General features: G+C 43.5%; 1 protein-coding gene across 12 annotated transcripts in view; it reads right to left on the minus strand.

Annotated features, from left to right (window-relative positions):
- ATXN1 (ataxin 1) overlaps positions 1-15,843 on the minus strand; it is a 265,892-nt gene that overhangs the window by 245,401 nt on the left and 4,648 nt on the right. For all 12 annotated transcript variants that reach the window (XM_084508611.1, XM_084508613.1, XM_084508617.1 and 9 more), the window contains exon 2: positions 14,254-14,389. The gene's annotated coding sequence lies outside the window, so the exon portion shown is untranslated. The remainder of the gene's footprint in view (positions 1-14,253; positions 14,390-15,843) is intronic.

The raw sequence follows: 15,843 nt of genomic DNA on the forward strand, positions 1-15,843 counted from the left end.
CTGCCACTCCTTCCTACCAAGCTGCCAAAGTTTTGGAGAAGCTTTCATATACTAGTACAAACTGAAAACAACAAATGTTTATTCCTGTGTTCAGAAAGGTGTATGGTAATTACAGAGAGAGGTTTTTCCCCTTGTCAAAGAACAGCTTTATGAGGAATGGACAAATTCTGGACAAAAAAATGGACAAAAATTATGTCAAGCCTTCCATTAACAGACACCTTTACATGGTAAAGGTCAAATTAAATGTCCCAAATAACTCAAGGGAAGCTCTACTTTCAGTGTACAGCTTGAAGATACCACAAAGTACTTCAGTATCATTACAGAGGTCAGTTATTTCCACTGTTCCCCTCTCTGACAGTTCAAGAAGATTACAGAACATGCATGCTTCTTTCAGTCTTAATTAACTTCTCTGCAAATTTGAGTCAAAGGGCTCAAATCACAACCCTCCAAAAGCCAACAGAAGGAACGCCGCTGGGAATAGGGCCTAAAACAACATGTCTACAGTAGTCAACAACTCTCGAGCTATATAAATGCTTGCTAATATCTCTATACTGACTGGTCATCAACATTTCCATTATAATTCTTGTACTCGGGGACATTTCTATGCTGGATCCTATCCATACTCCTCTCTAGCCAGCTGAAAGGAATTGTTTTTGAGTGATACAAGGCACCTCCCTCCCCTCCAGAGACCAGCAGAAAACTAATGGAGCCCTCATTTTCCACACAAATTAACAGGACCCTGGGGTGAAAGCTAGTTTACCTGCTCTGCTACGCTGTGCTGTTGCAGGGTTGTAAAAGGAAGCTTCAGTTTTGTTGCAGGAAATCAAGGGCTACCGGCTTTTTCATGTAGTAACGTGAAATCATCAGGGCTCGGAACACAACAAGGAGGCCTGAACAACAGTTAATGAGTAATATGCCCTGCAATTCCTCATCATTCTGTTTACACTGTAGTGAGAGTTATAAATGAAGTAATATATACAGCAAGATGCAGTCCGCCAATACAAGGAGCCTGTCAGAAATGCTTTTTAAATATAGCAGGGGGAGTGCTAATATCACAGCCAGTGTTCTTCCCACCCCAACCAGTGAAACCAGCCTTACGTTGGACCCCCTGCTGCCCCCAGAAAGACAGCTATGTTAGTCTACAGACCCGTGGCAGTATTAGAACTGAACTCATTATTTTAAAATGTTTGAAGGACCTTGACAGAAGAGCATGACAGAAGACATAGAAAAACAAATTCCATTCTACAATATGCAATTCATACTAATGTTAATTAATTCACATTCACAACATAAGCTGAAGCCGTTCCAAAAAAAACATTATGATATATTCTGAGAACAAGCACTGGGAGCAAAACGCAGAACTTGGCTTAGTTTAAGCAATCTACTGACGCACCATTATACATGTTTCCAAAAGGAGTCCAAGTCTGTCTTCTCCTTCCTGCTCCTGGAGGGACGTCAGTAGCAGGCCCACCACACTGCATTAGTCAACAATCAGCTCTAGAAGTAATTCTCCTCCTTTCTGCAGAAATCGGTTGTTAAGTAAAGGGGGAAATATTAACAGTTTTCAGCAGTGGTGCAATAAAATTGGACTGTAAACGCTTTATGGTCTGATTGAGAAGCCTAGCTGAAGGAACGCGTTGCCCCGGAGTTTCACAGTAAAATACGGTCCTTCCTTCTCTTGCCCTTCCAGGACTCCTGCTATCTTCTAACTCATGCTCAGGCGTTCCTGGATGCCTGGAAGCAGAATGGCAAGACGGACAGGCCATCGTGACAGAAAAAAAAAATCCTGACAGAAACCAGTAACATGGCACCAGCTAAGTGAGGTGAACTCTACATGAAGGCCAGCAGCGGGTTCAATCTCTGGTGCAGAAGCTCCTCAGTGTTTTGTCTGAGGTACAAACACACAGAGTTAATATACTTGTGTTGGCAGGTGAACAGATTTGCTCTCAGTAGTAACCACAAGTTCTTTTCAAGTCCCGAGCAGAAGTAAAGAGATGACCCAGGTCAATACTCATACATTACACACCACAACCTCTCTCAAACACATGAAGAAAAACAACAACAAAAGGCTCAGCTACAGAGCAAACCCCACTCGCACACACCACAAAAACTCTTTTATTTTCCACGCCCATCCCCAAACGCAAATTGTCCAAAGGCTGAATACCAGCTCTTCACAAAGGCCTCCAAGCCCATCAGCACATCGAGCTCCCTGCCGGCCTGCCAGCTCCTAACTACAAGGCACTTGCACATTACACGACTGCCCAAACACTCGTGGTTCCCCACCAGTTACAGCGATGCACTTAGCATCGAGACAGCATCTTGTGTTAATTGCACACCAACTTGGTCACTGTAAAAAAACACACACGGAAATTTTCCTAGTGAGAAGGGAAATCAGTGGCTACAACTGCAAAGCGCTGTGTTGCTAGCCAGAGACGGAGAGGAGAGCACACAATCCAATGCTGAACCACTGCCAGCAAGGAGGAGTCCCAGTTTAAGGCCTCAAAAAACACTTGCAAAGCTGTTACTTGGCTGATTACGTCTCTGCTGAAAGGGTAAGATTTCAGAGTAGTGTGCAGAGCAGATTAGGCGCACGGCTCCCAGTGCAGCGAGCAGGAGCTGCAGATCTGAACCACCACACACACTCTGCAACTACACCCCGCCGCGTACGAGCAGTGTAGCGTGCCTCTGAGCTCTACTACGATAAAAATAATAGCGATATCAATGAGAGTGTAGTCCATGGCCAATGACCACAGCACGCTAAACTCCCCTGGAAATGAACCGATCTCTACGAAATTTTAAAAACCAAGTGAAAGATAGGGTAAAATTCGTATCAAAAAAAAATAGTAAGGGCAGTGACTCTTTGAAAAAAAAAGGGACAATTTGGCATTTGCAGTGTGCACAAGATGTCTTCATACACTTTCCTGATTCCTTGCCAGTAACTATTCAGAAAAGACCACTTAACAAGCAAACAGGTCTTCGGCACAACAAATAATAAAAAAGAGAGCAAAGCTTGTGCTATTTAAATATCATGAAACATTCTGCTAATCATGCACAGATGGAAGTACAGACGCTTCTGCCAGACGCCTTGTTCAGAAACTTTGCTCTATTTTTAATTATTTGATGCACAGAGGACCTGTTTGCTGATTAAAAGGGCATTGCCTTTAAAAGGACTCTATCAATATGGAGTCTAGTCTTGTTTGTAATGGAGATTTAAAAAGTACTAACTCATGTCTCTGAACTCACTGTACCAATTTATCTCATCTTATAAGCACGTCGTTGCTTTTTTTCAGATACTTCTCTCACCTTGGGAGACTGCCTATATACAGGAAAAGTGAAACTATCTGCAAGCTCTTGTCAAATACACTGAGTAAATCCATTTGGATAATGCATATTTTCCAACAATTTCCTTCCGTTTGCATCTCTTTCGGTGCTATCTATAACAAGAATGGGTATCAATTTTTAGATAAAGGCATTATTTTTGACAGCTTTCCTTTCAGTCAAAAGCATGTGTTTTTGTTTTTTTTTTTTGTGAAAACATCTCCAAAACTTATCAACCAAAATACTTATTGTTTTTTTCAATCTACTATAACCACACTACCACGCCAATAGTCAGATCTTGGCAAAAGCACTTGTAATGATATAAAAAAAACAACAACCAACTGTGGGGGAAAAAAGCAACCCTCACATTTTTTCACTTCATACCTTCTGTGAACTTCACTCATTCAGCGGGTACTTCATTCCTGTACTTCTCCGCAGCAGTCAAGGAATGTTTCCCTCAGTGAAGAGCCTCACTCAGAATGCACAACACGTCCATTTTCTTTTTTTTTTTTTTTTTTCTATTCTTTTTCTGAATTAAGTGTTTTTCAAACATTCTTTTTTGGCTTCGTTTACAATTTATCTCAAAAGTTTTGTAACCTATTACCGCAGCATTCTGCCAGTATGAAAATGCCTGGAAACCAAGAAAAACAGCCCAAGCTATTGCTTTTGTGCCATCAGCATAGTATGTAAAAATATATTTTTAAAGCTTACTAATGTCACTGATTTAAACCGCTGCTATTAACACAATAAAAGAGTCCTCTGACTAGCAGACCACATGATATGATAGGAAAGTAACAGTGACCCCATTATCTTACGAACAAATGACCCAAAGAGGGGGTGGCTCCCGGCTCATGCTCAGGTACAGAGGAAACAGCCGAGTTATTTTTAAACTGCCAGCATGTAATATTATACAAACAGATAAATGCAGCTAATTTGCTTGCAACCAGCTGATCGGCCTGAAAAGCAAGATACCAGCTGAAGAGACAACTGCAGCTGGAAGCCAGGGAAGACTGGCAGGGGCAGGCAGGACTGCAAATCCAATGTTCAGCCAGTGAAACGGGCACCCACGGTGAAGCTTCAGAGAAGAAATAAAGGGTTTTTTTTCCCATGAGGAGAAGGGGAGGGCCGTATGGAGTGAAAGGCTTGTCCGGACAGATCGTCAGGGTTGCAAAGCTCAGAAACCAGCTATGACTAACGAGGAAGGAAGAGAGGTAGATGAAACAACATTCAAATGTGCAGTTCTGCAGAAACTTACTGAGGTATTGAAACCCTCTAAGTAGAAATGGATGTTAGAGACACAGAAACGCACACGGAAATCAAGCCCGAGAAAGGGCCAGCAGGCGACCAAAGCAGCGGGCAGGCAGCAAAGCTGGGGGAGGCAGCCGTACAAGTAGGCCAGGCAGCAGCAAGAAATGCTGAGCACAGGAGAAACTCAGCAGAGAAGGAAGGGGCTGAGGAGAAAGATTAATTGGCCAGCCACAAGACAATAAAGTCTGGAAAAGGCTGCAACGGGACAGAAGGATGAAGGGGCAAAAAATTGCCTGGCTTTATAAAGGAAGGTTAGTCTGATTCACCAACACGTCCATCTGAAGACTGGAAAGACAACTGATAACACCTGGCTGAGGAAGTTCTCATTCCCTCTTCCCTTGAAGGAAAAGCCAAGCTAACACTCGACTACGGCAGCACCAACCAGGCAGTGTCCTGTCAGCAACGCTGACCTGCCACCAGCAGCTCCAACTTCACAGGGCCCTGGCTGCCCCCAGAGAAGCCAAGCCAGGTGCCATGCCCTGACACACCGCGTTTACAGGCCTATGGTTCTGCTTCAACCACCAAAGCAAGCAGTGGAGGTGTGAACCAGACCCCTCAACCCGCCGCTGGCCCTGGCTGAGCACCTCGGTGCAATGAAGGACACGCAGGGTTCACGCTGACCGAGGCGAGGACAGAAAGGGCCTGGCCACGGCCTCTCGGGGTGCACAGCCCTGCTGGTTGCACAGGGACACATCAGATAAGTAAGGCGCTGTATAAACAGCACTAGGAGCTGCAGCCAGCCCCCTGACAGCTCAGGCCAGCGGACCTCATAGTACCGCTGCAAACGGAGCACAAGTGTGTCTTCGTTTGCATTTCTGCCATTCCTTTCAACCAACGTGACGCTCAGCAAGTTCAAGTCCTTAGGTAACTGGCGTGTTTGATTGCTGCTGTTTAATGTGTTGCAGATGCTTACTATGTACCTTCTATCCATCTTCATTTTCCTTAGGGCCCTTTTTGGCTGTACTCTAACAGATAACAACATCTGGATCGCAGTGTCATGTAACAAATGCCACTCATGAAGTTTATTATCATTACTTTAATTCACTCAGTCGCTGCACACTGTATATCCCCTCAATCTGCCACACAGCTGCAAACAAAATTACCTCGAGGTGACCAACACAGCCTAGGACGTACCCAGGCTGGTTTGCGGCAGTCTCATACCTGAAGAAACCAGGCACAAGGACTGAGTAATTCCTTCAGCTTGTGCAAACATGGGACAAAATAAAGACTTGTATTTTTTCTTCAGTCCTTCCAGTACTGTAGTATCACATATATTTTAAGTCCCTCTATAACATACTTGTGCGCTACCCAGAAAAAAGACACAGTGCAATTTTAAACTACAGTTTATTGGCCCACAACACCCACCATCCCCCTGTTTCCCCATCAAATACAGTGCAGACCTTGAAACACATTACAGAGACTGTATTGCTGTGTCAGCTATCACCCTGCAATTGAATTAACTGTCACGTTCAAAAAGCAGACCTGAAGTGACTTCCAGGGCTGTATCAACAAGTATCAGGTCAGATCACAGCGAATATCCAAGAAAATTTAGCAAGACTGATAGTGAGAACATAAAACTCATCCTTGATTCACAGAAGAGATACACAAGACTTAACTGGAAAGGTAAAGCAGCTTTCCAGCTCTGCAAACCAGGAGATGCAAAGGTAAAGTGTTTGCCCAGATCCACCCATTTGCCTTTGGCCTTTCCACCAGCCCTTGGGATGCATTGCTCCACATGTTAACGAGATGCATTTGTTTTGTTTTGTTCCATTAAAACTGGATGCTCAGATCTTAAAACAATAGTGTGAAATCAGTATGCCTGACACATGGCATTAATTTGACTTTTTGCCTGACACACCAGATGGCCTTCTACGATGGGGTTACAACACTGGTGGACAGGGGAAGAGCAACTGATTTCATCTACCTGGACTTGTGCAAAGCATTTGACAATGTCCCACATGATATCCTTGTCTCTACATTGGAGAGGCATGGATTTGATGGATGAACCACTTGGCGGGTAAGGAATTGGCTGGATGGTTACACTAAATGAGTTGCAGTCAACAGCTCAATGTCCAGGTGGAGATCAGTGATGAGTGGTGTGATGAGCAGTGTTCCTCAGGGATCTGTATTGGGACTGGCACTATTTAACACCTTAGTCAGTGACATGGACGGTCAAACTAAGTGCACCCTCAGCAAGTTTGCTGATGACACCAAGCTGTGTGGTGCGGTCAACACGCTAGAAGGAAGGGATGCCATCCAGAGGGACCTGGACAGGCTTGAGAGGTGGGCCTGTGAGAACCTCATGAAGTTAAACAAGGCCAAGTGCAAGGTCCTGCACCTGGGTTGGGGCAATCGCAATCAGAAATACAGGCTAGGTGGAAAATGGATTGAGAGCAGCCTTGAGAAGAAGGACCTGGGGGTGTTGGTTGATAAGAAGCTCAACATGAGCCAGCAACTTGTACTTGCAGCCCAGAAAGCCAAATGTATCCTGGGCTGTATCAAAAGCAGTGTGGCCAGCAGGGCAAGGTAGGTGATTCTCCCCCTCTGGTCTGCTCTTGCGAGACCCCACCTGGAGCCCTGTGTTCAGCTCTGGGGATCCCAGCACAAGAAGGACATGTAAGTATTAGAACCAGGCCAGAGGAGGGCCGCAAAGACAATCAAGGGGCTGGAGCAACTCTCCTGTGAGGAGAGGCTGAGGGCCGTTCAGACCAGAGAAGAGAAGGCTGCAGGGAGGCCTTAGAGCAGCCTTCCAGTACCTAAAGGGGGCCTACAGGAAAGCTGGAGATGGACTCCTTGTCAGGGAGTGCAGTGATAGGACAAGGGGGAATGGTTTTAAACTAGAAGAGGGTAAGTTTTAATTAGGTATAAGGAAGAAATTTTTTTTTACTGAAGTGTGGTGAGGCCCTGGCACAGGCTGCCCAGAGAAGCTGTGGGTGCCCCATCCCTGGAGGTGCTCAAGGCCAGGCTGGATGGGGCTTTGGGCAGCCTGGGCTGGTGGGAGGTGTCCCTGCCCATGGCAGGGGGTTGGAACTGGGTGGTTTTTAAGGTCCCTTCCCACTCAAACCATCCTGTGATTCTATGATTCTGTGAAAGATCTTGTAACTGAAGGGTCATGTTCATGATATTCATACCATACCGTTTTACTTCCACAAATATTGATAGAATAATCCCTATTGGCACATCTGGGGTGAAATATTTTAAGTAAAAGTTCAATGTTAATGACAAGGAACACTGCCTCCCCTTCCTGAGGGAAGAAAATACCATTGACCAAATCTGTAGTCCCTAGCAGCAGTCTCTTCTGAAATCACAGGCAATGCTGCCAAAGTAGAGGCTCGGTAGTCAGGCAGTACTGCTAAGCCAGAAGAGGAAGATGAATGGAGACTGGCTTGGACAACTCACGGGTGGATGATCACCACTGCAACCTTTTGCCTCTGAGCAGGCAGGTGAAGATCAGCCCAAATTACAAACTCATAACTCTTTGGCTGCCCCTGTAAAATGATTCTGACACCAAGGCTCGGGAAGAAAAAAAAAAAAAAAAAAAGGGAACTTATTTTTGTCTTAAAAATAAGAGAAATCATCACCCAAGTTGCAGCAAACATACGGGCAGAGTATAATTGTGTTAGTATTTGAATTCTGTACTTCAAGCCACCTTTGATCAACTTGATTAACATCCCTTTCAAAAATTTTATAGCTGGTGTACTTCATGAACACAATTAAAGTAGATTAATCTGCTCTGAATTGTACATTTCATAAAATTACTGGTCTTCTGATTAATCTTACAAAAAACACATGTAACTACATACAAATGCATTTTTCTCATTGATAAAATAAGCCTGTGACAGAGCTTCCAGTACCTGGCCAAGAGGTATCACTGTGAATATCTAATAAATCAGCAAGCTCGATGATGCAATGTCATGTGAGCTAATCCACAAAATACTATGCTTCTCCTTCTGCAAGAAAAAAACAGCCCAATTCTCAGCTTATAGCAACATGAGTGGCTAAAATCCAGTTCTTTGGGTATCAGTATCTGTGGGACAACACTGCCAGCTAGCCAAAGGCACTGCTGTTGATCCACAAACCTTCCTCTACTGAAGTCAATGATAAAACGTTAATCAAATTCAATGGCATGGTTTCACACGGTTGAATTTCAGAGCCACTGGGTCTGAAAGGGACCCCGATCTGCAGGATACTTTGACCTTACCGAGACTGCCATGAGCAGACTGATGTTACTTTACCCCATAAATCCCCTGGCCTGGTGCTGTAGCTAATCGCCGCTGAACTCAGGTACCCTCTAAAAACACTGTAACACGGTAATTAGCAGTGAGGCTTGCAATGCATTCCCCAGCCAGAAACAAGTGTTGCTGTGGAACTAGAGCAAAAGAATGTGGAAAGGGGTTGGGGAAGGATAAAGAAAACAGGTAACAGCGAGAAAACACAGTGATATTTTATTGAAGTATCTCATATACTTCAATATATACAATATACAAGGCAACAATTACCATTACCAACCAAACTGTCAAATAGATATTACAGGAAAATGGTGATTTAAAAAAAATAAATATATATATATATATATATATATATATATATGTATTTCCTTTAAAATGGGTTATTTCAGTGGAGAGGTAAAATGATACACAGGAGATACATCTGACACAAGCTCTTATTTCCTTATGTCTGCGTTTTGTTTTGATTTTTGGAGAAATGATGTACTTAACATCCTGTTTGCAGACTGTTCCACTCCGGACACAATTTTAAAATGCAACCGCACCAGTGATCTACATCCCCCGTTTACTTTTTGGCAAATAAGTGCGCCACTCACGTTAAGCTTACCGTTAACTGCGAACTGTTAACATGTCTTAGTGCGGTTTCAGTGTTCCTGTGGCAAGGCTAAACAGCATTTAGAAAACAATGATATCCCCAGGCCCGCACTGTAGTTTCTGAAGCACAGATTAAGCACGGTATTCTGCTCAACGAGCTCATCACTGTTAAGTAACTCATCAGAAAATAAAGAGGGAATTATCAAATGGGAATTGCCAAGTAATTAGTTCTCTGAAGCAGATGACATACAACTGTTAAAGGGAGGGGCTTCCCTGTTAGTCATATGTCAGACTAGAGCCTACTAATCTGTAAATAAAAATGCATTACATATGATTAGCACTATGGGTTTTTAACCACTAGTGGTACGGGGAGGATTAACTCGCAACTTTTTCCAGTGTGATAAGGCACGGAGATTTTTTTCTCTTGCACACAATGAATTTTCACACTGTTCTGGATCACTCTGCTCTCAGACCACCTGAGGAAAGCTACGGCTGCAGCCTAGTACCAGAGCTGAAGTGCTCTGGGGCTAAGGAAGAGGACCAACGCTTTTACTATCATAGTAACCAGGAAAGGCACTCCCCACTCAGCTGCTACACGTGATGCTGAAAAGGAACGGCACCAGTGAGGAAATACTCTCTGGCGCAAAAACCCTGAGTGCAATAAAGAAGGATTAAGCCTGCTTTTTGTAATTATCCTTCTCCGTTAAAGCCTGATTTTCTTTCAAGGAGCTAGCCTCACAGCAATGTGAAATTTGCAGAACTACAAGGGCCTTCATGCGTGGGTACCTGACAAACAAAAAAGGTGGTAACAGTCACAACCACACTCCGATACGAGTGAGAAACACTTAAACTTTTGTCCTTTTTACAGACTGAAGAGTGACTCAATAAATCCTAAAGTCGGGGTTTCAGCTAGTCTCAACACGGGCCGATCACTAGAAAATAAAGAAGGACTTATCAAACCGGGGGGTTGCCTCCATCGCAGTACCTCACCACAAGAAGCCTCCCAGATTGAAATCCAGATGCTGCCTGGATTTGGGCTAGCTTTCAACCACAGGCATGGCAAAATCCAGCGGGCAGCCCCTGCCCAACTCACACAGCCAAGGGAGAGGAAAGGAGGAGGGCATGCACAGACGCCGAGGCACATGCAAAACTACCCATCAGTGATGGTAATCTCAGCGTTGTGGCCCTCAGCCCTTCAAAGTGCTCTGTCTCTCCACCACTTAGTCTCGCACCCAGAAGACCACGCTGAGGCAATGCTGGCAAGCCACAACACGGGACAGATCCTCCACAGTCCCTTACTCCAGTTGCAGGCACACCTCTTTAAAAGCATGTGCTGGAAGGTGAATCAAGCCTCAGGTCTCAGCTTATATCACGTTACGTACGTGAGCCCACTGCTTTTATCTAGGCAGATCACTACACCCAGCTCCATTTAGACTTCAGACCGTGTTGCAAAACCTTCAATCAATCTGACATCAGGCTAGCAGCATCTGCCGAGGGAACAGCAGAGCAGAACCATGAAAGGTCACCGCTGAGGTGACGGGGCAGGGCTGAGGAGGCGGCAGAGACTCATTTCTGAGATCGTCCCCTGCATTCACATCTTTTCATTTAATTTACCAGAGCGTTATTCACTCACACTCAAAACAAACAATTAAAAAAAATTAAAATGATTTCTAATTACTCTCCAATTATACCTAGTTCACGTCTTCGTTTCACTTGTGCTCTTAATATGATCAAAATCTCCACTGCCTGCCTTCTTTTAGCCCTACAGCCATTGTAGGCCTTGATAAACAGTGCAAGAGGGAAGAAATAAGATCAGCTATGATAAAAGAACGCCGATATGGCAATCAAAAAATTGCCTTTGAACACACTAATATAGAGACAGATTACCTCTCTTTACAGTAGTACAAAATATTTTAAAAGGATAGATTGCTGTTCATTTGCAGAGAACAGCAGCCAGAAGCCTACATAAAGCAGAACTTCTGCCTTATGTAAAAAATAAGCCACATGCAGTAGTGCACAGCTATACTCGTGGAAAATTCAGCAAAAAAAAAAATCTTACAAACAGGCTGTGGCTGTAAATTTAACCCGATACTATAATATGATTCATAGATATCAAGTGACTCGAGAGTGGAAAAGATTAAAAAGAACTCTTTAGCTGTTAAGACGTCCAGTGTCTCATGCAAAATCCTCTCAGCACAACCATTTAAAAGAAAGCATTGAGTTATTTGCCTGCATAGAAGGATGGAAGGAGGCTGTGCATGCTCCAAACAAATAACAATAACTCTGTTTTTTAGCTCAGGCTAAAATTAACTGAAGGCAGGATTGGAAAAAAAAAAGCCATATCTCAATGTATGTAATCTTATTTTTACTAAGCCCAATGTCCTCAAACAGGCAAAATGCTCAGCAGACTCTGCAAAGAAGCTGCTGGAGCTGGAGTGGTGGGCACACCTGAAGCTCACACACCAGAGCAGCTTTCCTCCCAGCAGGCAGGCGACTCCTCGTGTGAGTAAAGCTATGAAATACACACCTGGGGACGCCAGGCCCAAAGCTGTGTTTCCCAGGTCTGATCCTGGATGCGATCAGTGGAACGTGCCCGATGCTCAGTGCCTCTGACAGATGCTGTGGTAATAACTCAGGTCTGCATAAAAAGGAGCGGGCTGCTGTCACCTTTACCCCCGAAACAAACGCGAGCGCCGGAAAAGATGCTGTGCTGTAGCATACAGTGCTCGATCTCGATCTGTGAAACCTATTTGTGGCTGCTCACTGTGCTGCTCCGGGTCACGTTTGTTTCACGTGTTACTACTTTGAGCTCCCTTCTGTTAAATCAAGTGACAGAGATAACGCCTGCAAGCAAGCAGTTGCTATCTCAGGAACTTGTACTTTACTTATTTATACAGTGGGCCTGATTTTGATCATTCCCTAGAGAAAAGAAGAACTGACAAGGCCAACAGAGAGGTACCCCAAACTCAGTGACTGAAACGGCATGTCCAAGAACAAGAAAAGCAGCAGCAGTAAACCTGATCGAAGGCCCACAAAAACAATGCTATACTTCAAACTGCACCGGTACAGGAAAAAAAAAAAAAAAAAGCAGTATAGTCCTGTATTACTGTCATGCCTGTAACTGAGCCAACGACAGCAGCCTTAACTGGGTTATTTTTTTTTTTAAATGCAAAATGTTCGTAACATATATTCTTTTTTATGCAATCACAGGAAACGCTAGATGCTAAAATACTCGAGGTGACTTAGCGATAGGTTGTGGGTAGCACAATGTGATAATTCACAGGATTTGACCAATATACTCTAAGTGATTACTTCTAGTTAAGAGACAGAAGCCTTTCCTGTAGTAATTGTTGCTGTAAATAAATACAATTTCATGCAACCTAAGCCAATTCTGAAAAAATAAAAAAAAATAAAAAATGAAATGCGTTGTGGAAATGTTCATGTCATAACAAAAAGCTTCCTTCTATTTGATCTCCCAAGCCAAGAGCTGCTACCAAGTCAGTTTTCTTCCAAAACCGAAAGATGAAATGTGTCAGCGCACAGGCACTTTGTCTGGCTTTTCAGTCTCCAGAAATTCATATCACTCCAAAGAGGTATATTGGTTACAATCCACCCCCACCACTCAGGCTCATTTGTAAACCCTAAGAGGCATGTCTTTACTTGTAACTGCTTGCTTAGACAACTTCCCTTCAGAGCACAGCACCCTGCCCCACAGCCACAATAAAATGTAAATTACGTGCCACACACTTCTCTCTGACACGCTGTATACATTAAAAAGTTATTCTGCAATGAAGACTTTCTGGTCAGCCCCTCACAAATAGAATGCTATAGTTTTTGAATTTTCTGGCTATGCATAGGAAAAAAAAAAAAAAAACACATCCAGAATTTCTGCAAGTAACCACTACATTTCAATTTCCTTTATGTAAAGATACCAGCAATTTTCTTACGACCTTATATCTTTTTTTTTTTTTTTAAAGCATTAGCAGTATTGCCAATCCCAAGCACTCAAAAATCATAAAACAGGTCCAAAAAAATCAGGCTGGCTTAATGACAATCAGATTAAAGAAATAAAATAAAAAATTATGTTCTTTTTATTGGCAGTATGATTGTTGAGCCTTGAGAATTGGTTCTTTCAAGGTATTCTCCCCAGCCATATGGGAAGGAGGGGGAGAGGAAAGGAAGAGGAGAGGGAGCAGAGACTGATAGATGTACATGGTTATATTCTGTCTGGTTTCAGGATTTCAGGGCAACATTATCAGAAGAAATGCAAACATACCTCAAACTAGTGTAAAAGACACCCAGGCATGTCATGGGTGACTAGCTATCCTGGCAAGTATCCTCATGCCATGCACAGTTTAGCACATGAGAAAACCAGGATGCTGGAAAAGTCCAACAGGCTGCAAGCAACGAGAACCACTAAAAACACTCATAAAAGCGCAGGAAGGATTTATATAATTACACACGTAGCATTTTACAACAACAACAACAAAATAAAAATCAAGGACTGTAAACTTTTCCATTCATACTACAATCTTTCAGCAACTGAGCATACTCTGACTGGAGGTGAACATGAAACCACTCATCTGGAACCCAGTGTCCTGTAAGTCACCGAACTGAGTCACCAGAGTTAATGGAATTTTTTCTGACGAGAGTTTCTCAAGGACCTCTACTGCCAGGCAAGGGAAGTACAAACATTTCATGGGAAGGTAATCACAGACACCACACCGCTCAGGTGTCCACGTTGACCAGAACCCAGAGCAGACAGCGTGCAGCTTGTTAGAGGAAATAAAAGGTGTTATTTTCTCACCTTATTGACAGTGCATCTCTGTATGGCGAAAACAAAAGCGAAGGTGGTCACTGTGCTACAGGGGTCAGCAGTAAATTCACAGCTTGTATTGCTTGCCCGTCTGGCTTGGCCTGCGACGTGACTCTTGATCCAGATGCTGAGGAGGTGGAAACCAACATGAAAAGAAACAGAAACACAATTAAGAATCGAGCAATTTACAAGACGCTAAGTCACCCTAAGGAAGACGGAGAGAGGCTGCTTTTGCTATTACTCAAGCACAAATAAAACTATAGATTGACTCCCGCAGCCAGAGCACATGCAGGAGAGAACGTAGCCCATTTAGTCAGACTGAGTGCTCTTTCCCTAAATGTGATCTTAATGAGGTGAAGAATCATAAGCCAGTTGAGAGGACTGTCACTACTGCCAACAAAACACATCTTGTTTGAGGAGGGGCATCATCCAGAAAACCTACTCCTGCGACTACTACAATCAGATGAAAAACAACCAGCTTTGGGTGTGTGGCATTACCTTGCGCCCCGTTTTGTCAACATAACACTGGCATGCTAGAGGCGACACATTTTACCCCAAGTGCCCAAATAATATGATGAAAGGAAAACACTACCAGTGTGGTTCTTTTTTTTTTTTTTTTCTATTTCTGAATTTTTCTTCAGTAAAATTACAAAGAGCCAGCATTGAATTTCTGCTGACATCACATATTAAACAAAATACATTTTGTTGTTTTTTTTTTCACTTGGAATCTCACCAAGTATTTTTATCACTCTTGGGACAATAAAAGGATTTAGTGAGACCGTTTCTCCCTCACTGAGAAGCATTTTTGTTGTTTCAGTTTATGAGCATACTTACTCGTTCCTATTTATGGAAGGATTTACACACATACTTAACTCCAGATAGGTTCTTTAATCAATCCTCATTCAGCACAACCCTCGCTGGGACACGTACTAAAGTAACTTTGCAGACTGGGGCTGATACACGCACACAGATTTGCATGTTTTAGAGCCGACCCAGACTACAGCTCGGGGAGGGGGGAGCACTACACTCTCAGTATATGTGCGGAGATCAAAAAGGAACTAAGGTCATCGATTCAGTTTTCGTCTTTTCACAAAAGTCTGGAGTCTGCAAAGTTTCTTACATTTAAAAACATGAGTCATGGACCAGCTAAGCCAAAACCGAGCTAAAATCCTCAACTCACAAAGAACGTGAACCACTGTACAAGACGTGCACATGACCTCAGATTCCAAAATACAGGGCCTTTGTCCAAGCACCTACTTATTTATTTATCTCACTTAAGAGACCAGCAGAAAAGTACGGCGAAATGAGGAGGTCAGGATTTTCAGCTTGCAAAGCTTAGGCTTTGAGAAGCATGCAAGTTCCTACGCAGAAGTCACTGAATACAGCAGGCCATTCCCCTGAACTATGTACCTGCGCCAAGCCTGCCGTACCTCTATTCCTCGTGCTAATTATATTTTCATTTGCTAACGCAGCGGTGCTTACGGTAGCCTCCGCGGAGCCCTCCGTTTAAGCCTGTTATCTGAACTCGGTGACTCGTACACAGTGTGCCTGCACTGCCTCCCAAACCTGCACTCACTGCGA

The sequence above is a fragment of the Aythya ferina genome (genome assembly GCF_964211825.1).
Source record: "Aythya ferina genome assembly, chromosome: 2".
Classification (NCBI taxonomy): domain Eukaryota; kingdom Metazoa; phylum Chordata; class Aves; order Anseriformes; family Anatidae; genus Aythya; species Aythya ferina.